This window comes from Pseudophryne corroboree, chromosome 10 (assembly GCF_028390025.1).
Source record: "Pseudophryne corroboree isolate aPseCor3 chromosome 10, aPseCor3.hap2, whole genome shotgun sequence".
NCBI lineage: Eukaryota > Metazoa > Chordata > Amphibia > Anura > Myobatrachidae > Pseudophryne > Pseudophryne corroboree.
Window position 1 is genome coordinate 112707017 of NC_086453.1, and position 25487 is coordinate 112732503.

General features: G+C 45.3%; 1 long non-coding RNA gene across 1 annotated transcript in view; it reads right to left on the bottom strand.

The window, feature by feature from the left end:
• LOC134966184 (uncharacterized) overlaps nucleotides 1-23285 on the bottom strand; it is a 155902-nt gene extending 132617 nt beyond the window's left edge. The window contains exons 1-2 of the long non-coding RNA XR_010188597.1: nucleotides 22935-23285; nucleotides 21937-22043 (exon numbers count right to left, since the gene is read on the bottom strand). This is a non-coding gene — a long non-coding RNA (uncharacterized LOC134966184). The remainder of the gene's footprint in view (nucleotides 1-21936; nucleotides 22044-22934) is intronic.
• Nucleotides 23286-25487: the final 2202 nt, after the last annotated feature.

Genomic DNA, 25487 nt, shown 5'->3' on the forward strand with positions numbered 1-25487 from the left:
TGTGTGTGTGTGTGTGTGTGTGTGTGTGTGTGTGTGTGTGTGTATATAAATATATATATAACTATATACACACACAGTATATGTCAACTTATACACCAACGTTTCGGGGCTTCCCGTGCTGCCCCACCACCGCCCTCAGTCCTTCTTCACACAATCGCCTCCTCCGCACCATGCCGGCCACAGCCTCCGCATCCACTGCACCGCAGACCACAGCATCCTCAGCACCGCCGCTACTAAAGAGGTAATCTTACCCTGCTGCCTTTCTCTCTCCCTAGTCCCTACTGTATGTCCTTGCTGTCCCTCTCTCTGTCAATCTCCCTGTCCCTATGTACCTGCTGTTACTTTCCCTGTCCCTCTGTCACTCTCCCTGTCCCTGCTGTCACTTTCCCTGTCCCTCTGTCACTCGCCCTGTCCCTGTGTCCCTGCTATCACTTTCCCTGTCCCTCTGTCACTCTCCCTGTCCCTGCTGTCCTTCTCCCTGTCCCTCTGTCACTCGTCCTGTCCCTGTGTCCCTGCTGTCACTTTCCCTGTCCCTCTGTCACTCTCCCTGTCCCTGTGTCCCTCTCCCTGTCCCTGCTGTCACTTTTCCTGTCCCTCTTTCACTCGCCCTGTCCCTGTCCCCCTGCTGTCACTTTCCCTGTCCCTGCTGTCACTTTCCCTGTCCCTATGTCCCTGCTGTCACTCTCCCTGAATTTTGCCTCATTTCATGTGGCATAATGTGAATTTCAGCTCATTCAGTGTGCTATAATGTGAATTTCGGCTCATTCAGTGTGCTATAATGTGAATTTCGGCTCATTCAGTGTGCTATAATGTGAATTTCGGCTCATACAGTGTGCTATTATGTGAATTTCGGCTCATACAGTGTGCTATAATGTGAATTTCGGCTCATACTGTGTGCTATAATGTGAATTTCGGCTCATACCGTGTGCTATAATGTGAATTCCGGCTCATACTGTGTGCTGTAATGTGAATTTTGGCTCATACCGTGTGCTATAATGTGAATTTTGGCTCATACTGTGTGCTGTAATGTGAATTTTGTCACACGTCGCAGGCAGCGGCGCCCGCGCTTGCCCCTGCGTGTGTCTTGGATTACCCGGCGCCTCTTTCCCCCGGCGGTCTCCGGGTTCCGGCGTCGGGTCGGTGTGTCTCCTCAGCGGCTTCCCGGAGCGAGGGCGCCGCCATCATGAGTGTGGTCATGGAGGCGGAGCAGGACTGACGTCACCTGCCCGCTCCGCCAATCAGGCAAGGGCGGGAGATTCAAAGTCAGACGCCGGGCAGAGACCCGGCGCCTGAGTATCATCATTCTGCTTTCAGAAACTGTGATCTCCAGAGCTCCCCAGTTCCTGCTAAATCCTGTGTTCTCAAGCATCTCCTTGTTTCCAAGCATAACCGTGCCTCCAAGCATCCAAGCACCTCCACGCACTTCCGTGCCTCCGAGTGCCTCCACGCACCACCGTGCCTCCCAGCATTACCGTGCCTCCCAGCATTACCGTGCCTCCCAGCATTACTGTGCCCCCAAGCACCCAAGTGCCTCCACGCACCTCCGTGCCTCCCAGCATTACTGTGCCTCCAAGCACCCAAGCACCTTGTTGCCTTATAGGTAATTGTCTGCACTTAGTATAATATTAGGGCAATGGATATTGTCTGAATCAAAATATAATTCATTATAAATAGGCGATGTTACCATAGTGGACAGTATACTGGATATATATAGTAAGGAATAGATATGAAATAAGTTTGAATGTATGAGGTAATGTTTAGCTGATTTAAGAGATTAGGTTTGTGTATGTGTTTATATAGATATACTGTATATTTGTGTTTTACAGCAAGATGGTAAAAAAATAATGTAGGGAACAGGTTTATTCTGCTCTAGTCATAAATAAGGCCAGAGAGGTTACACTAATATCATGAGTCATTGTAGAGAAAAGGTATTAGGCCATAAATGATAATAGGTATGTGACAGAGCTCTGTTGGTCATTGGAATTCACAGGTGTGCTTACAGTAGATCAGAATCTACTGGTTTGTCTATTGTCCAGTGAAGGTTAAAAGCTAGGGAGTATAAATTAACTACTATGAAAAGAGATCACATCCATTGATAAAACATTGTGTAACCGACCCCAGGAAAACTTGTCAATACAACAGAACTTTGGATGAAAAGACATTCCAGATTTTACAATACTATACTTGCTTAAGGCAGTGTGGACACCACACTTTTATGACACCATGCCTCCGTGAACAGGACACGACAGCCCAGTTCAATGTTTGTTTTATTACACCTTGGAATCTGACAAACCTATAATTACCTATTCCATTGGAAACTATGAGAATATGATAGTTTGAATTGGTAAAATATGAGATAAAAGGACCAGACTTGTAGTTAGGAGTTAGAAGGAAGAGGGAGAGGGAGAAGAAGAAGGAGAAGGAAGGAAGTCAGTCAGGAGGAGAAGTCATGGAGAACATGCAGAAGGAATGATTCTTGGGATGGCAATCTTTAACTTGCAAGTATACATTTTATGTTAGCAATTGAAACTGTTTGTGAAACTTATGTCATGTTGTTTTATGTTATGTAACGAAGGAAGCATATATAATTATAATTAGTATATATATCACTACTGTGTATATCTTATTCTGTACGATTTGATCTGCCTGTAAATAAAGAATCATATAAAAAGAGCGGTAATATTCAAGCTTGAACTCTCTTTAAGGAATCTTAACTTAATAACTTCATAAGTCATATGTATAAGGACTGCATATATGTATCAGCCAATTAGTTTGTAAGCCTGACATAATATATTTGCAGATATATATGATAAATGCATATTAATTGAAATATATCCATATATTAAATACCATATATGATATATTAAATATTAATATTCATAAATATGATTCCATAAAGCAATATTGGCGACCACGAAGGGACTTGTTATTACTGAATCTGATTATCTGATCTATAATATTTATGAGGAGTAGCAGATGCTATAAGCTGGCTACCAAATCTGCAGAATCACGGTGGGGATGTATCTATGAAAATTTATTACCATTGTGTAATGTCAATTTTGTATTCTGTATAACCTAGGATAAATGTGTTAGTGCAATATACGTTATTTTAACTAACATAATATCTATTAGGAAGCAGCACCAAAGGCTATAAGCCTGCTGGCAAAATACAAGATCACAGTGGAATAGGTTACAAATGAGAATAAAGAATTTAAAGGCCTAGAATAGAAAATGTGCACAGTGGAAAAGGGTATTTCCAAATAAATGTATAAATGTACCAGGTATTAGAGTTTAACCTTAAGACACCGGTCAATCTTAAGGAGAGGATACCTTCAGTACTAAAAACAAAGAATATATAAATTTAGCATTGAAATGTTAAAAATGCAAAAGTTTTCTGTAGCATTTAGAAAAATGCGCAGAACTGCGGCTCTAGAAGCCAAACAGAAATGTAAAGAAGAATCAGGTTCACGTCTTCGTAAGGCGTGCCTGACCATTAATGCAAAAATGCATTCGTTATTTAAGTCCCTTAAACAGAAAAATAAACAGAAAAAGTTTGGGGCAGAAGCGAAAAGCCTGACAGTTTGTAATCAAATTGTCAAGATCTCTGATGAAGAGATAACATCCAGCAAGCAAGCTGAGATAGAAACACCAAACAGGAATAGTGTTGAGGTATGTGAAACTCTGTACACAGAGTCTACAGGAGTCAGAAATGACTTAATCAGTCAAGATCCTAAAATTAAGGAAAGTTACATGTTGCAGGACTGCATCAATGTGCAGCGCATGGAGTCTGCTATGGTCACACAGACCACCAGCAGAACAGCCTCTGTGGTAAAGGAAGAAAGTAGCAATGTGCCGGATGTGTCTATCATCAGACAGCACATTAATGTAAAGGAGGTAGCAGCAATAGGAGATGTCCCCTATACTGTGTCTAGTAAGGGGGAAGATCATTGTAACTCAGATTATGAGTATTCTGCTGAATACACTCTCAGAGTTCCCAATGTAAATGAAGAATTTGTTATGCCCTTAGGCAAAGGTGAATTGTCAGCAGATTTAAACACTGATAGCAGCAGTACAGTGCACACAGGGGTGGGGAAGTTCCCCATGGTGAAAACTCCCATGGCAACCAGAGTTGCAAACCTTGAAATGTATTCACCTGGAAACATGTTTAAAGGGAAAATCCATGAAATTAATTCAGGAATGCATGTTTACAAACAAAGTTCCCAAACTTATGTAACCCCCACAGAGCACTCAGAGACTTCTAGTGATGGTGCAAATGTTTGCATGCTCTCAGAGAGACCACATGCAGAGTGTCATTCTGCAAACCACACACCAATTAACAATGACAAAAAGGATCACCAGGATGAAAATGTTTTTATGCCCTGGTGCCATAACCATTTTATTACAGGTGTGGAAAGACAGAAAGCCCTGGGACCTGCAATACATATTTGGCAAAGTTTAACAAGTTTCTCTCCCCACAAAAGTAGGTTTTTTCAGAAGCTCCAAGATTCTTCCAAACTAAGGAGCCACACCAAGCAGCAAACGCTATGGTTAAAGACAGTCTGGGACCAGGCTGCATCACAAGGGAGTATGGTCACAAGTGAATACGGTAGTATCATTCCTTTACTTGTTAGATCCAATGAAGCCATTGTTTGCTTTGATGTTCAAACAGCCACAGTTTCCAAATTAAACCTGCATCATATCTGCAGCGACAATTGTGCTGTCATTGACACACAATGTGACAGGAAAGATTGGCACAGGCCAGAAACAATTGTTTGTTTGTTATTCAATCGTTAAAAGACACATTTGTAAATTCTGTACCTGATAACATGCAGCAGATAGGACAGAATGCATAGCAAGCTATGTTAAATCACTGTATAAATATCTGTGATAGTCATTGTATGTATTTTTGTTTGATTCATAGTAATCCTGGCAACCTGTATACAGAATGGTGCAAGACTCCAAAAAGACTCCAATTTACAAGGGAAAAGGTCTTCATTAACCCTTTCATCGCTGCTATCCAGCAAAATCTACATAGCATCCCTAAAGACTGATATATGGACAAATCCTCAAGGAGTTTTCCAGTTTCACAAGAAAGGGGAAGGTTTTCATTAACCCTTTCATCACAAGTAATCATTACTTGTCTTTCAAACTACATGTACACTCCCACAACAGTGTACAGCACATCTCATCACTGTGATTATACAGAACTGTCTCATCCCTTCATATACCTTAATCACATATATGTAAACATTTGTCTGAGATATATTTTATATCATTGCATATATACCTTGTAAATATTTTATGCTTTTTTTTATATATTACACAATAGATACTACCTATGCTTCCTTCGTAAAAGCTTCAAAAGTAATTAAATATCTAATACAGGATGGTATACCACGTTATAACAAATTGGGCCGAGATTATTAAGTGGGATGAATAATTCTCTTAATAAAGACTGTCACAAGTCTAAGATAATTATTTGTAGCATAACAGGGTCACTGTATATGCACATGGCTGCATATAAAATAATATTGGATGGAATTAGATATATTTAAAGCCATTCCTAAATGATATTTAATATCTGTTTGAAGCAAAATTATATTCATTTATTGTATTGATAGGATGTTACTATATACACATCAAAAGCATTTTAAATAATTATTAGTCAAAATATAGGTAGGATAGAAAACGCCTTTATATGGGTTAAACTGGTATAAGTTTATGTAAGATTGAGATGTATAAATAGGTACAAGGTAGAATAAGGAGATTTAAGACTGCATGGTAATTTATTCAGTGAGGAAATACAGAACAGAGTAGGTGTACTACTCACAGCCATTTGTGGTACTATTGCCCGAAGACAATTAAGACCTACTATTAACAAGCAAGGAAAGAAAGAAAGAAAGAAAAAAAAAAAAAAGACTGTTTCATATATGCCTGTTCTATTCAAAATCACAACCTGTTTGTGCAAAAGCAATATGGACACTGGTCACAACTGCGGCATTGGATAAACGCAAAGGAAACAGAACTGCTAAAGACTGTATAAAGACTATTACTATTACTGAGGGTCGTCACAAGTACTGAATGTTCAAGACACAGCACTCGACGTACACAGCCCTCTGCCTCAAACAGCGAAATGGCAAGCAAAGGAGCAGCTGCTACGAAGAATTCTACTTCTAGTAATGGTGCAAATGTTGCAAACGCAAGGCCATAATGCAAACGCAAGGCATCTCCAATTGCAAGCAAACCACGCAGATGACAGTCTTATCCCAGTAAATTGCTACATACAAGAACAGCAAAAATGTCCAAACGTACTGATCCAGATACAGAAAAAAGGTCTACAATTGGGCTATGGTATTCCAAATGTCTGTAGAAATTAGTTTTCCTCATGAATACTGAATAAAAACCTCAGTTTTGTCTGCTTTAGTTAAAAAGTAGAATAAGGTTAGGTAAGCTAAGAATTTTTAGAGATTTTTAAAATCATAATGGTTATTATTATTACACTTATGGTATATATTATGGTTACAACGAAAGTTATGTTTGAAGGAATATTTTGAAATGTATTTGGAAGCAATTACGCTAGTTTAATGTGTGGCCAATCAAAAGAATTTCTCATGGCCACAAGGGGGCGACTGTTGCCTTATAGGTAATTGTCTGCACTTAGTATAATATTAGGGCAATGGATATTGTCTGAATCAAAATATAATTCATTATAAATAGGCGATGTTACCATAGTGGACAGTATACTGGATATATATAGTAAGGAATAGATATGAAATAAGTTTGAATGTATGAGGTAATGTTTAGCTGATTTAAGAGATTAGGTTTGTGTATGTGTTTATATAGATATACTGTATATTTGTGTTTTACAGCAAGATGGTAAAAAATAATGTAGGGAACAGGTTTATTCTGCTCTAGTCATAAATAAGGCCAGAGAGGTTACACTAATATCATGAGTCATTGTAGAGAAAAGGTATTAGGCCATAAATGATAATAGGTATGTGACAGAGCTCTGTTGGTCATTGGAATTCACAGGTGTGCTTACAGTAGATCAGAATCTACTGGTTTGTCTATTGTCCAGTGAAGGTTAAAAGCTAGGGAGTATAAATTAACTACTATGAAAAGAGATCACATCCATTGATAAAACATTGTGTAACCGACCCCAGGAAAACTTGTCAATACAACAGAACTTTGGATGAAAAGACATTCCAGATTTTACAATACTATACTTGCTTAAGGCAGTGTGGACACCACACTTTTATGACACCATGCCTCCGTGAACAGGACACGACAGCCCAGTTCAATGTTTGTTTTATTACACCTTGGAATCTGACAAACCTATAATTACCTATTCCATTGGAAACTATGAGAATATGATAGTTTGAATTGGTAAAATATGAGATAAAAGGACCAGACTTGTAGTTAGGAGTTAGAAGGAAGAGGGAGAGGGAGAAGAAGAAGGAGAAGGAAGGAAGTCAGTCAGGAGGAGAAGTCATGGAGAACATGCAGAAGGAATGATTCTTGGGATGGCAATCTTTAACTTGCAAGTATACATTTTATGTTAGCAATTGAAACTGTTTGTGAAACTTATGTCATGTTGTTTTATGTTATGTAACGAAGGAAGCATATATAATTATAATTAGTATATATATCACTACTGTGTATATCTTATTCTGTACGATTTGATCTGCCTGTAAATAAAGAATCATATAAAAAGAGCGGTAATATTCAAGCTTGAACTCTCTTTAAGGAATCTTAACTTAATAACTTCATAAGTCATATGTATAAGGACTGCATATATGTATCAGCCAATTAGTTTGTAAGCCTGACATAATATATTTGCAGATATATATGATAAATGCATATTAATTGAAATATATCCATATATTAAATACCATATATGATATATTAAATATTAATATTCATAAATATGATTCCATAAAGCAATAACCTCCACGCACTTCCGTGCCTCCACGCACCTCTGTGCCTCCCAGCATTACTGTGCCTCCAAGCGCTTCCGTGCCTTCAAGCACTTCTGTACCTCTAAACACCTCAGTGTCTCCAATCATCTCAGTGTCTCCAAACACCTCAGTGTCTCCTAGCACCCAGAGCACTTTAGCGCAGTTTGTGCCTCCAGCATTGGATATTCTTCACTGATTTATCAACGCCTTTCAAGCTTTGTCTTTCAGGAGACCTTCCGCGTCCACACGTGCCTCCTTTTTGCCGATCTATTCCTGCATGAGAAAAACTTACATTCGACCATCCCTGCTGCGGCCCAGTTGCGGTTCCTCTTCCCGGACACCGGAAGAAACCCCGAGTCCACAACACTCTCAACTCAGGTCAGTGATAGTATACTCAGGCCACATGGACCCGGGGAATCGGAACCCAGAGACGAGTGCCATTCAGGACCTGGCTTCCCGTGTTCAGAGTCAAGAGGCGGCGCAAAGCCAGGTGATGGGGTATCTCCAGGAACTATCCGGCCGGCTGGATCAAATTCAGGCATCCCTGGCTTCAGTAGTTCCGGCTCCAGCTCTGGCGCCCGCTCCAGCAGTTGCTCCCGATAATGTTCACGCCGTGTCCGGAACCAGGTCACGTCTTCAGCTCCCCACTCCCTCTCGCTACAGCGGCAATCCGAAGAATTGCCGTGGTTTTCTTAACCAGTGCGAGGTACAGTTTGAACTCCTCGCACACAACTTCCCCACGGATCGGTCCAAAGTAGCATACATTATTTCCTTGCTTGAGGGCTCAGCGCTGGAATGGGTGTCTCCGTTACGGGAGCGATCTGATCCTTTGGTTTCCAGCTACACCGATTTCATTGCATCTTTCCGCAGGATCTTTGATGAGCCTGGCAGAACGACCGCTGCCTCTTCAGATTTACTCCGAGTCCGACAAGGCTCCCGTTCAGTAGGACAGTATGTGATTCATTTTCAGACCATAGCCTCCGAACTGCGCTGGAATAATGACGCCCTACGGGCCGCTTTCTGGAACGGGCTGTCCGACCGTCTTAAGGACGAACTGATTACAAGGGATTTGCCAGATTCTTTGGAACAGTTGATCTCACTCTGTGTGAAAGTGGATCTCCGCATGCAGGAACGAGGCGGCGAACGTACTCGGTCTGATCGATCCAGATTCCGGGCTCTTCCGTCTAAACAAACGGTTACTTCAAATCCAGACGAACCCATGCAGATTAATCGGTCTCGGCTATCTCCAGAAGAGCGTCAGCGTCGGCGTGAGGGTAGACTTTGCCTCTACTGTGGAGCCGCGGATCACTTACTCAAGTTTTGCAAGTCTCGCCCGGGAAACGGGCAGTCCTAGCCTGTTCCGGGGAAGTCAAGCTGGGTGTGGTTTCTCAATCTTCTCCAGTAATGGACTGTTTACTCTCAGTATCTTTGTTTACAGAAACAGAAGTCAAAACTGTTAAGGCTCTATTGGATTCAGGAGCTGCGGGGAATTTTATTTCTCTCTCCTGCGCCCAGAGTTTGGGCTTGAAGTTACAGTTGGTCGAACGACCTATTACGATAACAGCTATTAACGGTGTCCAAATTCCTAACGCCTTGATTACAAGTCAGTCTGAGTCAATTAAGCTACAAGTGGGAGCTTTGCACCGAGAACAACTAGAGTTCCTTGTAATTCAGGAGATGTCTCATGATCTCGTTTTGGGTCTTCCCTGGCTCAGGCTTCACAACCCTCATGTCGACTGGAGGTCGACACAAATAATTTCTTGGAGTCCTTTCTGTCAATTGAATTGTCTTACTCCTGTCTTTCCACTCCGTGCATCGGCCAAGTCGGACGTGGAGTCTATTCCAGAGGCTTATCGAGAATTTTCAGATGTCTTTTCGGAACAGGCGGCAGACAAATTACCTCCGCATAGGCCCTGGGACTCTCCTATTGAGCTTATTCCGGGAAAAATGCCACCCAGAGGTCGCACTTATCCTTTGTCGGTTCCGGAGACACAAGTTATGACAGAGTACATTAAGTCTAATTTGCAGAAGGGATTCATCCGTCCCTCCACTTCTCCAGCGGGAGCTGGGTTTTTTTCGTTAAGAAAAAAGATGGAGGCCTGAGACCATGTATAGACTATCGTGGTCTGAATGAAGTCACCATTAAGAACAAGTATCCTCTGCCGCTCATCACAGAGCTTTTTGATAGAGTGCGGGGAGCTCGAGTATTTACTAAGCTTGACTTAAGAGGAGCATATAACCTGATACGTATCCGAAAAGGGGATGAATGGAAGACGGCCTTCAATACTAGAGATGGGCATTACGAGTACCTGGTAATGCCGTTTGGCCTCAGCAACGCCACCGCCGTCTTCCAGGGATTCATTAATGAAGTCTTTCGGGACATGTTGTACCTGAATGTAGTAGTATATTTGGATGACATTCTGATATTTTCGAAGAATCTTTCTGAGCATCGACTACAAGTTAAGGAAGTACTCCTTCGGTTGCGCGAGAACCATCTTTATAGCAAAATCTCCAAGTGCACCTTTGAGGTTTCTTCTATTCCATTTTTGGGCTACATTATTTCTGGAACTGAGTTGCGTATGGATCCGGAGAAACTCTCTGCCATCCGGGATTGGACTCAACCTCTTTCCTTGAAAGCAGTGCAACGATTTCTAGGATTCGCAAATTATTATCGAAAATTTATAAGAGGTTTCTCTACTACCGTGGCACCTATTACTGCTATGACCAAGAAAGGGGCTGACCCAAGCTATTGGCCTTCTGAAGCAGTAGCAGCATTCAAACAGCTGAAGGTAGCCTTTATGTCCGCTCCAGTACTACAGCAGCCAGATTTCCTAAAACCATTTTTTCTGGAGGTTGATGCTTCCACGGTAGGCATAGGTGCCGTACTTTCACAGTACGCCTCAGATGGGAAATTGCATCCGTGTGGTTTCCATTCCCGCAAGTTCTCCCCTGCCGAATTAAATTATACCATTGGAGACAAAGAGCTGCTGGCAATTAAATCTGCTTTAGAAGAATGGAGATATCTTCTGGAAGGTGCTAAACACTTAATTACAATTTTTACGGATCACAAGAATTTACTGTACCTCAAGACGGCCAATGTTTGAATCCCCGTCAGGCAAGATGGGCGCTCTTCTTTGCTAGATTTTCCTTTATCATTAAGTATCGGGCTGGAACTCTTAACACCAAGGCGGATGCCCTATCCCGTTCAGTAATGGCTTCGGATGAGGAGAATACAGTCGAGAAAGCATTAATCCTCAGTCCCGTCTCTATTTCTGCAGCTTCCACTGGGTTGGGCCCCCCTCCTGGAAGAATGTCGGTGCCAGCTAGATTTCGACCAAGACTGTTGCAGTGGGCTCACACTTCTAAGTTTTCTGGTCATCCGGGAGTCCAGAAAATGTTACTAAACTACCTCTCTCTAAGGGTCATAACACCATTTGGGTGATTATTGACCGATTCTCTAAGATGGCACATTTTGTTCCGTTGACCAGATTACCATCCGCGTCCAAGTTGGCTCTGTTATTTGTCCGGGAGCACTTCCGCCTGCACGGGTTACCTCTATAAATAGTCTCGGATCGAGGGGTACAGTTTACAGCAAAGTTCTGGAGAGCCCTCTGTTCAGCTCTACAAATTAAACTCAAGTTTTCATCTGCTTACCATCCGCAGACCAATGGGCAAACTGAACGCGTCAATCAAGATCTAGAGACCTTTCTCCGTGTTTACCTTTCTCCTTCTCAAGATAACTGGGTGGAGTTGTTGCCTTGGCCCGAGTTCGCCCACAACCATCTATATCACTCGTCGTCTGGTGAATCTCCTTTCTTTATTAATTATGGATTTCATCCCCAAGTTCCGGAGTTACCCATTTGTCCTCCAGAAGAAGTTCCTGCTGCAGCCTCTACTCTCCGACACTTTAACCAAATCTGGAGTCGAGTTCATGCCAATCTCAAGAGAGTTTCCGGTCGCTATAAATTCTTTGCGGATAGGAAGCGACGAGCAGCTCCTCAATATAAGGTTGGCGACAAGGTATGGCTCTCTACCCGCAATCTTCGTTTGAGAGTGCCTACTATAAAATTTGCCCCAAGGTTCATTGGTCCTTTCCCAGTGTTGCAAGTCTTGAACCCGGTCGTCTGCAAATTAGGATTGCCTTCCCACCTTCGAATACCTAATGCCTTTCATGTCTCTCTCCTCCGTCCCCTCATTCTGAATCGGTTCCACTCAGCATCCCCTAGGCCAACTTCTGTAGTGACTGAAGCTGGAACGGAGTTTGAAATCAAAGCTATTCTTGACTCTCGTTATCTTCATAAAAAACTACAGTACTTGGTAGAGTGGAAAGGTTATGGTCCTGAGGAGAGAAGTTGGATCAATGCTACTGAAGTAACGGCTCCCCGACTGGTTCGGGTCTTCCACTCCAGACATCCAACTAAGCCCGGAAAGTGTCCAGGGGCCACTCCTGGAGGAGGGGGTACTGTCACACGTCGCAGGCAGCGGCGCCCGCGCTTGCCCCTGCGTGTGTCTTGGATTACCCGGCGCCTCTCTCCCCCGGCGGTCTCCGGGTTCCGGCGTCGGGTTGGTGTGTCTCCTCGGCGGCTTCCCGGAGCGAGGGCGCCGCCATCATGAGTGTGGTCATGGAGGCGGAGCAGGACTGACGTCACCTGCCCACTCCACCAATCAGGCAAGGGCGGGAGATTCAAAGTCAGACGCCGGGCAGAGACCCGGCGCCTGAGTATCATCATTCTGCTGTCAGAAACTGTGATCTCCAGAGCTCCCCAGTTCCTGCTAAATCCTGTGTTCTCAAGCATCTCCTTGTTTCCAAGCATCACCGTGCCTCCAAGCGTCCAAGCACCTCCACGCACTTCCGTGCCTCCGAGTGCCTCCACGCACCTCCGTGCCTCCCAGCATTACCGTGCCTCCCAGCATTACTGTGCCTCCAAGCACCCAAGTGCCTCCACGCACCTCCGTGCCTCCCAGCATTACTGTGCCTCCAAGCACCCAAGCACCTCCACGCACTTCCGTGCCTCCACGCACCTCTGTGCCTCCCAGCATTACTGTGCCTCCAAGCACCTCAGTGCCTCCAAGCGCTTCCGCGCCTTCAAGCACTTCTGTACCTCTAAACACCTCAGTGTCTCCAATAATCTCAGTGTCTCCAAACACCTCAGTGTCTCCTAGCACCCAGAGCACTTTAGCGCAGTTTGTGCCTCCAGCATCGGGTATTCTTCACTGATTTATCAACGCCTTTCAAGCTTTGTCTTTCAGGAGACCTTCAGCGTCCACACGTGCCTCCTGTTTGCCGATCTAATCCTGCATGAGAAAAACTTACATTCGACCATCCCTGCTGCCGCCCAGTTGCGGTTCCTCTTCCCGGACACCGGAAGAAACCCCGAGTCCACAACACTCTCAACTCAGGTCAGTGATAAATTTTGGCTCATACAGTGTGCTATAATGTGAATTTCGGCTCAAACAAATTTACCACCCAATTGTAATTTTATTTGCAGTAATTAAAGACGTTATAATTTTAATTTGAGATTTTAGGGCCCCACTGTCTTAAGTACCCCCCCCCCGAAGCCTTAATCCAGCTCTGAATGTATGTGAATAGTCCTGTACACATAAACTCACACTTTCTATGTTACCTGCAGCATAAGAAGAGTTCATGCTCCCTACTTGGTAAGGGGATGTGGGAGTTGGCACTCAAGATTTGCTTGGGCACTTCTTCAATCTGGAGATGTCCAGTCTCCTTAACTGGGTATAATATGGGTGGTGATTGAAGCGTAGACACCTTGTAATGAGCGAAATGTAATTAAACAGCAACACTGGGACACAAATGTGAATAAAAGTAGTAACTTATTGAAAGTCATATTGCGCTCTGCCCAAAAAAATAGGTATTTAATACCTACCGGTAATTACTTTTCTTGTAATCCATGGTGGATACTGGGAATGTACTTAGTACCATGGGGTATAGATCGGGTCCATTGGAGCCTGGCACTTTAAGAAAACATTAGTGTGTGCTGGCTCCTCTCCTCTATGCCCCTCCTAGCAGACTCAGTCTAGGAAACTGCCCGAGGAGATGGACATACTTTGAGAGAAGGATATATACATAACATAGCAGTGAGGTAACGAACCAACACACAACAATAACAAAGGCCCTCATTCCGAGTCGTTCGCTCGGTATTTTTCATCGCATCGCAGTGAAATTCCGCTTAGTACGCATGCGCAATATTCGCACTGCGACTGCACCAAGTAATTTTACAATGGAGATAGTATTTTTACTCACTGCTTTTTCATCGCTGCGGCGATCGTAGTGTGATTGACAGGAAATGGGTGTTACTGGGCGGAAACAGGCCGTTTTATGGGCGTGCGGGAAAAAACGCTACCGTTTCCGGAAAAAACGCAGGAGTGGCCGGGGAAACGGGGGAGTGTCTGGGCGAACGCTGGGAGTGTTTGTGACGTCAAACCAGGAACGACAAGCACTGAACTGATCGCAGATGCCGAGTAAGTGTGGAGCTACTCAGAAACTGCTAAGTAGTTTGTAATCGCAATATTGCGAATACATCGTTCGCAATTTTAAGATGCTAAGATTCACTCCCAGTAGGCGGCGGCTTAGCGTGAGCAACTCTGCTAAAATCGCCTTGCGAGCGAACAACTCGGAATGAGGGCCAAAGATAGCAGAGCTAACCAAAACAGAGGAAAGCGATGCTAACTATAATAAGGATAGCAATGCTAACCAAACGTGGAACAGGGACAGCAACAGCAGACCCAACCAAGAACACTTACAACCATTTAAGCAGGAATTCGATGCACAGAGGCGGGCGCCCCGTATCCACTACGGACTACGAGAAAAGGAATTACCAGTAGGTATTACATTCCTATTTCTCTAATGTCCTATGTGTGCATGTATGTTTAATAAAATTTTACTATCACGGTGTGTGTGTGTTTTGTTTTTATTTGGGTATTTTTTTTGTAGTAGAACTACAGGTACCAGCGGGCCCGTTTCCCCCCGCATGCAGGTACTTGTGGTTCTCCAAGTACCAGCTTGCGGGGAGGCTTGCTGGGACTTGTAGTTCTGCTACAAAAAACAATATTATTATTTTTTACACAAAAGGCTATCAGCCTCCCATCCGCTGTCCTTGGATGGGGGGGACAGCCTCGGGCTTCACCCCTGGCCCTTGGGTGGCTGGAGGGGGGAACCCCTTGATTTAAGGGGTCCCCACTCCTCGAGGGTACCCCGGCCAGGGGTGACTAGTTGGTCATTTAATGCCAGGGCCGCCAGGACCAATATAAAAGTGTCCCCCGGCTGTGGCATTATCTCTCTGACTAGTGGAGCCCGGTGCTGGTGGAAAAAATACGGGGGACCCCTACGTCTTTTGTCCCCCGTATTTTTTGCACCAGGACCAGGCACAGAGCCCGGTGCTGGTTTTTAAAATATGGGGGAACCCCTGTCAATTTTTCCCCCGTATTTTTACAGCCAGGACCGGCTCAAAGATCCCGAGGCTGGTTATGCTTTGGAGGGGGGACCCCACGCAATTTTTTTCCTGATTTTTAACACTTTATACACTTTTTTTAAGGTACACAATGAAGCCCTGCACGGATCTCACAGATCCGGACGAGATTCATTGTGTTAAGTTTGGCAGTGTTTTACTAATCACTCCCATAAAACACTGGCCGAAATTACGGATGACATCGACATCGGAAAACACGACAATGCAGAATACGACAGCATAGTAAATGAGGCGTAAAAAAAACAAAAAGTTGCAAATTCCCACATTCGATGTCATTCGTGTTTAATCTCCCTCCAAATCCCGACAATTACGAATCTTAGTAAATATACCCCTGGGAATGTACTTAGTACCATAGGGAAGTCCCAAAGCTCCCAGAATGGGTGGGAGAGAGCCGAGACCCCTGCAAAACTGCCTGATCAAACTGAAGGTCATCTCTGGCCAAGGTGTCGAATCTATAGAACTTAAAGAACGTGTTCGACCATTACCAAGTAGCTGCACGGCACAACTGTAGGGCCGAGACGCCCCGGGCAACCGCCCAGGAAGAGCCCACCCATCTTGTGGAGTGGGCCTGGATAGAACTTGGTAGCGGCAATGCTGCCGAAGAATAGGCTTGTTGAATGGTCAACCTGAGCCAATGAGCAATGGACTGCTTAGAAGCAGGATGACCAATTTTGGTAGCGAACATAAAGGACAAAGTCAGACTTCCTGTGACGAGCTGTCCTCTTGACGTAAATCCTCAAAGCCCTCACAACGTCCAAGGACTTTGGAGAAACCGATGTGTCAGATAGTACCGGAACTACTATCGGTTGATTAATGTGAAAAGCAGAAACCACTTTTGGTAAAAACTGAGGAAGAGTCCTGAGCTCCGCCCTATCCTCGTGAAATATCAAATATGGGCTCTTACAGGATAAGGCCCCCAATTCTGATACACGTCTTGCAGAGGCTAAAGCCAGCAACGTGACTGTCTTCCACGTTAGATATTTCAAGTCTACCCTGTGTAAGGGTTCAAACCAGTCCGACTGTTGGTCAAGATCACATTGAGATCCCACGGAGCTGTGGGAGGGACAAAGGGTTGCTGAATGTGAAGAACACCCTTTAGGATAGTCTGTACTTCTGGGAGTACCGCTAGTTGTTTTTGGAAAAATATAGGCCCTCATTCAGAGTTGTTTGCTCGCTAGCTGCTTTTAGCAGCCGTGCAAACGCTAAGCCGCTGCCCTCTGGGAGTGTATTTTAGCTTAGCAGAAGTGCGAACGAAAGGATCGCAGCGCGGCAACAAAAAAAAGATTGTGCAGTTTCTGAGCAGCTCCAGACCTACTCAGCGCTTGCGATCACTTCAGACTACTTAGTTCCTGTTTTGACGTCACAAACACGCCCTGCGTTCGGCCAGCCACGCCTGCGTTTCCCCAGGCACGCCTGCGTTTGTATCTGACACGCCTGCGTTTTTACACACACTCCCAGAAAACGGTCAGTTACCACCCAGAAACACCCACTTCATGTCAATCACTCTGCGGCCAGCAGTGCGACTGAAAAGCTTCGCTAGACCTTGTGTGAAACTACTTCGGCTGTTGTGAAAGTACCGTCGCGCGTTCGCATTGCGGCACTTACGCATGCGCAGAAGTGCCGCTATTTGAATAAACGCTGCGCTGCGACCGAAAACAGCTAGTGAACAACTCGGAATGACGACCATAGAGAGAGCCGAAATCTGAACCTTGATTGAGCCTAACCATAGCCTAACGTAGTCCACACCTGCTTGCAGGAAAAGCAGAAAAACGGCCAAGTCGAAATTCTGCAGGAGGATATTTTCTACCCTTGCACCACGAGACATATTTCTTCCAGATATGGTTAAGATCTGGTTAAGATCTCCTTTTCAACTTCAAAGCCGTTAAACGTAGCCATAGTAAATCTGGGTAGACAAACGGTCCTTGTTGAAGCAGGTACTTGAGAAGCGGCAGAGGCCAGGGTTCCTCCAGGGACATGGTCAGGAGGTCAGCGTACCAGGCCCGTCGAGGCCATTCCGAGGCAAACAGAATTGCCTGAATTTTTTCCCTTTTGAGCCTTTTTAGAACTCTTGGAAAGACAGGGATTGGAGGAAACAGGTACACGAACTGGTAGTTCCATGACGCCGTCCACTGCTGCAGCCTGTGGTTCCCTCGTTCTGGAACAGTAACGACAGAGCTTCTTGTTGAGACGAGAAGCCATCAGGTCTATCTGTGGACAGCCCCACCGGTAAATCAGTTGTTGGAACACCTGAGGGTGAAGGCCCCATTCCCCCGGATGGAGGTTGTGCCTGTTGAAGAAGTCCGCTTCCCAGTTGTCCACTCGAGGAATGAATATGGCTGAGATGGCACTTGCGTTGGCTTCCGCCCAGAGGAGCATCCTTGACACCTCTCGCATTGCAGCCCTGCTGCTTGTTCCTCACTGTCGGTTGATGTACGCCACCGCCGTGGCATTGTCCGACTGTACCTGGATGACCTGATTCCAAAGGACATAGGAGGCCTGCAGAAGAGCATTGTAATTTGCCCCAAGTAAAATCCCTTTGTTTGCAGTGGAGGAGGTACTGAAACAATAACTCCTGTGGAAAGCAGTTTTTGAATTGCTTTTTGCAAGGTAATTCTTGCTACAGGTGAAACTGGTAAGGCCGACTTGAAGAATCTGAGAGGAGGTAGTTCCTGAAATTCCAGCCAGTATCCTGGGGATATAAGCTCCCTCACCCAAGGATCCCAGCAGGACTTTGCCCATATTTGGCCGAAGTGCTGAAGGCGAGCATCTACCTGGAAGCCACCTTGCTGCTGGGGCCAACCGTCAAGTGTAGGGCTTTGTGGATCCGGAGGCCTGGTCCTTAGCTCCAGCAGCTGCTGGCTTACAGGACTTACCGCGAGTTCCTTTAGCAGCACTGGATGCACCTCTGGCTCTGCCTCTGAATTTTGCCACATAAAAGGCCTGCAGAGAGGGCCCAGAATAGGGGCGTCTAGCAGGTGGTGCAGTCGGCAGATAGGTAGACTTACCTGCCGTCGCCTGAGATATCCACTTGTTTAGTTCTTCCACAAACAATGCATCCCCTGTAAAAGGAAGGCTCTCAACACCCCTTTTGGAATCAGCATCAGCTGACCATTGTCACAGCCACAGGACTCTGCGAGCCGAGACCGCCATAGCGAGTCAATTAAGGAATTATGAGACATAATTCCTTACCTGCCTCACTCAAAGTTTGCAGCATCTTGGATATGCTGCTGCAGAGTAATTATCTCATCCTCATCAAACCCATTTATTATATTATTGGACCTGGATATCCAACCACAAGCAATAGTGGGGCTTTGTGCTACGCCCACTGCAGTATAGATTGATTTGAGTGTAGTCTCAATTCTACGGTCAGCTGGGTCTTTGAGGGAGATAGCCCCAGGTACAGGCAGTACCATTTTACGTGACAGCCTGGACACTGAAGTATCCACGGACAGTGGGTTTTCCCAAACTTTCCTATCCTCAGCAGGAAAGGGAAAGGAATTTAGTAACTGCTTGGGACTAATAAATTTCTTGTCAGGATTCACCCATGCCTCTTTGGAAAGAGAGTTTAATTCTTTTGAGATAGGGAAGGTGACAGAGGATTTTGGTTTAACATTAAAAAACAATTCCTTTTCTGGTTCTATCTCCTTATCCTGTATGTTGAGGACGTCCCTAATAGCATAAATCAAGGCCTCAACTCCCGGTATTTCAGTATCAGAGTCATACTGGAGCACCTGTGGGAGTGTGAGAGATCACCAGAGGGGGCTGAGTAGCCTGTCTGTGGTCAGCAGTCTTAACCAAGAAATCATCTACAGACTGTTGCAGGGTCTGAATTTCTTGCTTTGCAGCAGCTCTCAATTTATATTAGTAATCATAGTTTTGAATTATTCTAACCATGCAGGTTCCTGCAAGCCACTACCTTGTGAAGGTAGAGAACACAGAAGGTAGAGATATAACACAGTGCAGTGATACACGTTAGTGAACAGCACAGTAAGCCCAGACAGCCCTGAATGGAGTGACACAGAGATGATTGGGACCAGCACACAATACCTCAGATCAGAGCAGTGCTCCGATGGGTATATTTATAAGCTTGCTAATAGCACAGTGGTGTAACTGCTATATCTGCACTCCTCCTCTCTATAAGACCCCCTGGTACCAGTATAATTGGTGGTTCAGTGGTCTCTGTGGAGGAGCAGTCTCAGCGTGCAGCCTGTAGTCAGCAGCAGCAGGAAATGGCGCCTTTCAGCTTCTGGTCCCACTCTCCGGGATGCCCTGCCCCTTCAATGGCACGCGGCCCCTACAATATTATACTGGCATATATGTCAAATATAGTGTAAAAAAGGGATTAAAATCCCCCTTTTACTGTGCGCCAGTGTGGGTCCGCAGCGGGCACCACAGCTCGAGGCCCGTGACCGCAGCGCCCTAATTCTGTCATTGTCACCAGGGACCCGCTAACCGCCCCCGGCATAGTACTCACCGCACTGCGTCTATTCGGCATCTGTTAGGGGTAGCGGCATGCTGCCGGCGTAGGCTCACACCCTGGGGCAAGAGAAACAGCGCCTCAGGAGCTCAGTGTCCTGTCAGCAGGTATACAAATCATTAACTCTCAATTAAGTTGGTTCGGTCCTTCCCCCTAAGTCCCACAACGCAGGCAGACTGGTTGCCATCCAGTGCTGCCTGAAAATAAAAAACTAACAGAAATTCTGAAGAAAACTCTCTGGAGCTCCAGAGAATGCACCCGGCTCCTTGGGCACATTTTTCTAAACGGAGTCTGCTAGGAGGGGCATAGAGGGGAGGAGCCAGCACACACTAATGTTTTCTTAAAGTGCCAGGCTCCAATGGACCCGATCTATACCCCATGGTACTAAGTACATTCCCAGTATCCACTAGGACGTTAAGAGAAATGTATTTAATGTTCTCTAGGATGATTGTTGTCTGGCCTTCTGGATGTGGGAATCTATGTATTGTGATGATGGGAACTGCAGAGGATATTCAGCAGCTTCTTTAGAAAATACTTTGATGGATTAGATAAGACTTAGGTCTTCGCTGTATGTTCCTCTTAGACGGCTACAATGCAGCCGGTGGGCTGGTGCAGGTGTGGTGGTGTGCGGCACTTACCAGTGGAGCCTGAATGGTTCTCCCTACCTTGCGGCATTCAGACCTTCCCACAGTGGACTTGTCACAAGTGAGGCAGTAGCTAAGAGAGCCGCTGGTGGTAGCAGCTGCAAAATTAGATGTCGGACCTTGTGATGTTAAAGGTCCAATGTGTATGCATTCATTTTTGTATCAATATTTATTGCCATTCGAGTTTCAAGCCTGTTATTGTCCACATATTCGGTTTTTCACTAAGGTTTGAGCAGTCTTATTATGTCATTTTAGCAGTAAAGGAAAGGTACTGCAGAGTTCCATCGTCTGATTTTATGAAGACTGCTCTATAAGGAAACCACCATAGGGTATGACAGAAAAACGCCTTAATATCCCGCTCACGGCGACTTCAGCGACCCCATCTAAAAGGCTCGTACTGGGCTCATCACTGCGGATTAGGGCCCCCTAACAACCTGACGCGTTACTCGTTTTTGGAAGTAGGTAAAAAGGTGCTGGCTATTTTTTTTTTTTTTAATGAACAACAATTGAAATCAAAGTTTTTCCTTTCATGGTTTGCGCGTTAATTTTGCAGTCATTATATGTTTTACATGTGGGCCCCAGTGAGCCCTTGATGCTAAAGCATGCAGGTGAATGTATTGCTACACAATGTAGACAAAAGTTATTGGACAATGACAGCAACTAGATCAAGATTTTATTGACATCAGTACTTTGTAGGTCCACCACGTACAGTGATTACTGCAGGCAACCTTCTTGGCAAACTGTCCACAATTTCCTGAAAACAGTAGGTGGTATGCAGGGCCGGTGCCAGGGTGTTCGGCGCCCTCCTGCAAACTATAAATTTGCGCCCTCCCTCCCCTACTTTACAAAGGGACAGCGTCGCAAATAGGAGTGTGGTCTCAGGAAAGATTATATATATATATATATATATATATATATATATATATATATATATATACACACATACATACAGATAGATAGATGAAGAACGCACTCAGAAGCTGCTAAACGGTGTAAAAGTGGATTTAATTAAGTCAACATTTCAGAGATGTACTCCCCTTCCTAGGGACAGCAATCCACATCCCCGAAACGTTGACTTAATTAAATCCACTTTTACACCATTCACCAGCCTCCGAGTGCTGCCATCTGTATTCTATTATAGAGACACAGGCCTACTAAGGAGGGCACAGGAGCAAGTAAGCCCTAAGGGGACATCATAGAGTGCCGGATTCATTGTAAAATGAATAAATACTGCTGCCTTCACATGAAAGTTAGGGAGATACAGTATTAGTGGTACGGCACTCATGGCTAAAATACTGTAAGTTGCACAATACTGCGGAAAGCTGTCAGTATTACATTGGATTTAAATCAAATAAATATACGCTTACCGCACACTAGGTAGGGAGGGTTTCTGCAAGTGCGGAGAAGACACACAACGACCCTGCAGCTTGCTTCTTGTGCTTGGACAGGTTGCATCCTTCCGCTGTAGGCTGGCCTTGGCAATGGGGACAGGAGATTTTCAGCGTGGGCGCAGCATACTATCTTGCTGTGAGGATCTTGTTGTGTGTAGCGTAATGACGCCGCCATTGCGGTGTCATGAAAACTATCCTGGATAGCATTTCATGACACCGCAATGGCAGGGTCATTGCACTACACACAGCAAGTGATGGGAGTTGCTGGGGAGGGGGTCGGCGAGCAGGGGGTGTCGTGTGGCGGCAGATGGATGGCTGGTGCGGTATGCATTATAAATAAGTTAGCCGCAGCTGGCTCATGTTGTGCCCCTCCATACCTGGGGGCCCCTTTGTACCTCTAGCCTGGGAGGGGTGTACCCTTTGTACCCCCCTGTCGCTGGGCCTGGACAGAACACCGGGGTGGTAACAATGACTGGGACAGAACACAGTAGGAGTACCAATGGTTGGGACAGAACATGTGGGGGGGGGGGACATAGTGACAGAATACAGGGGTGGTGACAAGGATTGGGACAGAACACGGGGGAGGTGACAATGGTTGGGACAGAACACGGGTGGGGTGACAATGGCTGACACAGAACACAGGGGTGGTGACAATGGTTGGGACAGAAAACGGGTAGGTGACAATGGCTGACACAGAATACAGAGAGGAGGGGGGGGTGACATCAAGACTAGAACAGAACACAGAGGTTAGGGGGGATTACAAAGTACAAAGTCACTGTTGTGTCCCTGACAGCCGGCGATCTGCTCCCCCCCCCCCCCCCTTATTACCTATGAGACCTGGTGACTGTCAGCTAATGAGAGACTTCCAGGTATCTGCAATAATGCAAGATCCCGCAGTCTCTGTGTATATGATGTTAACCCGGCCACTGCGGCGCTGACCCCACATTCTCTCCGCCTGCTCAGTGACAACTTACAGCCGCGGCCCACGACCACCAGCTGGTGATGCCGAGTTTCTGTCTCCAGCGCTGCCCGCCGTCTCAGCCCACGTCTGCGCGGTGACACCCGCTGCTGTGAGGAGTCAGGGGTCATTCTGTTTCTGGCGGCCGCACGGGAGAAGTGAGCGGCCGCAGCAGCAGCAATGTGACGTGCTGCAGAGCGCGACGGCCCGGGGCAGAGCTTTAACTGCTTTTAAGTAGAGGGGGTTGCTATAGTCCGGTGGTCCTCTATCTGTACAGCTGCCGGCACCGCTGCCTGACATACGGTGTTGCAGACGCAGCTGCCGGCAGCAGAAGGGGGGGCGGGGATGCAGAGCGCCTCTCCAGCCAGGCGCCTACCTGCTTTGCATCCCTTTGCTGAGCGGGATGCGCCGGGCCTGGTGGTATGTTTTATCATTCCGCCTTCAGTACAGTGACCAACTGCAACACAGAAGAAGGTTAAGTCGGTCTAGAATGCATCTGTGTCTAATTCATCCCAGAGGTTCTCAAAGGGGTTAAGATCTGGGGGGCAATTTACTAAGAATCTAAGTCACCGCAACAAAAAGTGCACATTTATTAAAAAGCGTTTTTACTTGCGTCTTTGTCGTCTATGGAATATCGTGTCGCATTGTAGCATGTGTGTATAGGTGCGATTTTGTTGTTTTCCCTGCAGAACTCGCATCTCAGCTCCCAATAAAAAATGCAACAAAATTGCACCTCAATGCATCTGCAATATGTGCATGTTTGACAGAAGCATGCAAAGATCAGTGAGATACGTACATTCTTCTGTCTGTAACAGTAAAAGAAAGAGTTAAAAATGTAAAAAAAATAAAAATGACATGTGATGTGTCCCCCCAAAGCATAACCAGCACCAGGCTTTTTGGAGCAGGTCCTGGCTGTGAAATTTCAAGGGGGGGGGGGGGGGGGGGAGCATGGGGATCCCCCATATTTTTCACAACCAGTACCAGGCTCCTGAGCCGGTCCTGGAAACAAGGGGGGAAGGGGTGCATAGGGGTCCCCATATTTCCATCAACAAGCACCGGCCTCTTTCTAGTGGGGATGTAATGCCACAGCCGGGTCTCATTGATCTGTGCATGCTTCTGTCAAACAAGCATATGAGGTGCATTGAGATGCGATTTTGGTGGTGCTTTTGATAGGTCTTAGAAAAAAAAAAGAAGAAGGTTGTTCTGTGTGAACACGCTCAAAAAAAGTGCATTGAGGTGCGACTGACACAAATTTTACTGTGAAATATAGCATTTTGACAGAATAGATTTTTAGTAAATTGGGATTTCCAATGATACCAGTGTTATTTAATCGATGTTTGCACCATTGGTGAATTGATGCAATTTGGAGTACAAAATCACATTTTACATGCAAATTTTATGCAAATCAATACAAATATCTGGGTAATTTTAGGGGACTTAAAAAAAAGTGTGGTTACTCCCACCTGCATCTTTGAAAAAGTCACGGGTTGCGTGACGAAACGCATCAGGACTCCTTCCCTTTCTCACTGAGTACCCACACGCTTTGGGACACAGCTACTACTGCTTAAACCTCATCGGCTGCAGCAGCGGGCGCTACGCGTCCCTATACAGGACGAAGCCGTCAGTGTGAGCTCCTTGCGGCTCTCGTGGCCGGCTTATCAGCCTCTCTTCTTCTGACTATCGGCGGACGGTGCACGTCCAGGGAGTCTTGGAAGAGTCTCAGACACAGCTGGATCCGTGTGGCGGCCTTCATTCAACCAGCCGCATTTATGCTCCATTCCACAAATTCTGCAGCAAACAGCGGGTGAAGCACCCCCAGGGAAATTGAGCCAATAACAGCGCGATCCTGTTTCACACGGACACACAGATCACGAACCCTCCAGCTCCACAAAACATTGGGCAATTTCTGGACTCACCCGAGGACGCTCCGGTTTATCAGCCCAAATGGAGAGATAATCTAATTTATTGTTCAATTACCATATATACGCCGGCCACCTGCATTCTGAAGTTATTCTTCCAACGGTTTAACATCTCAGAGCCTATATTGGCCACACACTTAACAACTGTGTTTTATTCAATAAATGAACTTCTACATATAGCAGTTTTGGCAACAGTGTTCCCTAAGCATTGTAACAGATTGTTACACCTGAACTTTTTATTAGCTACTTCAGCCAGCTCCATTGCTTATAGTAATTATTGCAACAATTTATGCATTTTATGTGATTTTCATGTCTATATAAATGGCAATTCAGTGAGGATAGGGTTTATACATTTTATTTACTTATGAGCTTGTTCTTAATAAGCTGTTTTTATTGATTTATTGTGATAATTAAACATTCATTTATAATCCATTTTGACTCTTTGGTTGGAATAGAACTCAGGATATTATAGTGTCTAAATGCAATGAGCACCTCTATTAATTTCTTTTTCACTCCCACCTGCAAGCCTAAAAACACCTGTCCCACTCATAAACACCTGTCCCATACCTTGAACTCCAATTTCCATCACTTTGTACTTTTTCACCCCAAAAATGACATGTCATTATTTGCCAACTGAAAACTCCAACGTG